Source organism: Mastomys coucha, unplaced genomic scaffold (genome assembly GCF_008632895.1).
Source record: "Mastomys coucha isolate ucsf_1 unplaced genomic scaffold, UCSF_Mcou_1 pScaffold9, whole genome shotgun sequence".
In the NCBI taxonomy this organism is placed as follows: domain Eukaryota; kingdom Metazoa; phylum Chordata; class Mammalia; order Rodentia; family Muridae; genus Mastomys; species Mastomys coucha.
In genome coordinates this window covers 15,148,142-15,149,927 of record NW_022196915.1, presented here as the reverse complement: position 1 = coordinate 15,149,927, position 1,786 = coordinate 15,148,142, and positions in this window count along the sequence as shown.

The following is a 1,786-nucleotide window of genomic DNA, read 5'->3' as shown; positions in this document are numbered from 1 at the left end:
GGAGGAGAAAAATGACAGAGAAAAACATTACAAATCACCATGATGCTCAGTCCCAGGCTGGATGCTACATTCAGCCTCACTGTGCCTACCCATGAAAAGGAAACACAAAGTTTGATGTTCCAAGAGTGCTTTAAGACCATCATGAGATGAAGATGCATCAGAATTTGTTCGACATGATGCACTGTTGGTCAATGAGGAGCTGCCCCTTACAATTTTCAGCCCTGGCAGCAATGGATTTCCAATAGAATTAGTGTTCAAATAACTAGTATGACATAGAATTGGGTAACCATAATAGTATATAGAGTACCAATAGTTAATGATGGAGCTTTAAATGCCTGATTACAAATCATAGCTCTATCAATAAGTAGCTGTCTGAGCATAGGCAAATTTGTCATTACTGCTTTTGTTGTGTCACTCAAGAAACTCCTGGGAGATTTCTCTTCAAATTGCATGATTGAAAGTGAGGTACGACTGGGAATAAGAGATGGTTGACTCCTCACAAATGCCTCATGACCTGCTCTCCAAACTATGTTCAAGCTAGGACCCCCTCTCTATCAAACCTTGCAAACATAGTACCTCTCAACAACAGTTAGGATTATGACCATAATATATTAAACAATGGGGAAAATGAACTTGAAATATAAACAGTAAGCTCTATGCACAGAGAAGAAAATCAGAGATTGGACTTTCCACTAAAATACGAATGTTCTCACCACTCAAGGACAGTCGGTTGATGAATCCCAGCAGTTCGTGCTACTCTCCTGTTCACTGTACAGGAAGTTATGGCTGGGCCGAGCCTCACCTGGGAAGAGAAGATGGGGTGTATCCAAACATGGCTCCCCTCTAAAGGTCCTCTTTCCTTCCAGTGGAAGAGAAAGTCACAGGCATGAATGAGGCTCTCTGAAGGCAGAGAGTCCAGTCCTGTTCTATATAATCCAAGTTTCTAGTGAGTCTAGTGAACAGTCCTTCCATATTTTTAGTATTTCTCTGTCTTGATCCATCTCATCACTAAAATCTTGGGCATAGTCATTGATATCAGGACTTTTTCTCCATTCTTCTGGGTCTACCTACGTCCCTTTAGCTACAATGACTCTTCTGGCAGGTGTTCATAAATGGGGCATAGAACACATATTCCTGTGTCATACGCCTAATCAGTCTGCATTTCTCGTTCCTGCTGCCATAAGCCTTTTTTATTAATACATTTAGTCAGCACAAGGATTATGATTAGATACTCCTGTTTCTAAAACTTCATCCTGAGGATAAGGCAAGCAGGAATTTGCTTCCAAAGCAACTTACTGTTGCTACTTTTTAATAATTGAAGGTTTTAGGGCAGCGATTTCTCTTTAAGCTTCCCGATAATCCCAGCAAAATCCGCATGTCAGAAAGTAGAGGGCAGCCCTCCTGCCTCACACCGTGTCTGTGCGACAAGGGTGCTGACTGAGTCCCCACTTGGCTCGAAGACTGGTTCAAAACAAGAGAGCAAGCTGCGGGCAAACCAGGAATCCCACATAAATCCCCCTGCAGAACCAGGAAGTGAGCAGCACAGTGAAAAATGTGCCTGCTTTTCTGCCTCCTTGCCCTTTGCTAGCATCCTAATGCTAGCTTAGGGCAGAGCCTTATGTAACTAAAGCAGAGAAAAGAACCACAAACTGTAGGCTGCGAAGGACCTTCACAGGAGGGCACGGAAATGGGGAATCTCTTCAATGTACCAGATATCGCAGTTTTTGTCGCCAACCCCCTCACAGCCTGATAAATATGGGTAGGGGTGGGAACTCTAAAAGCAAAC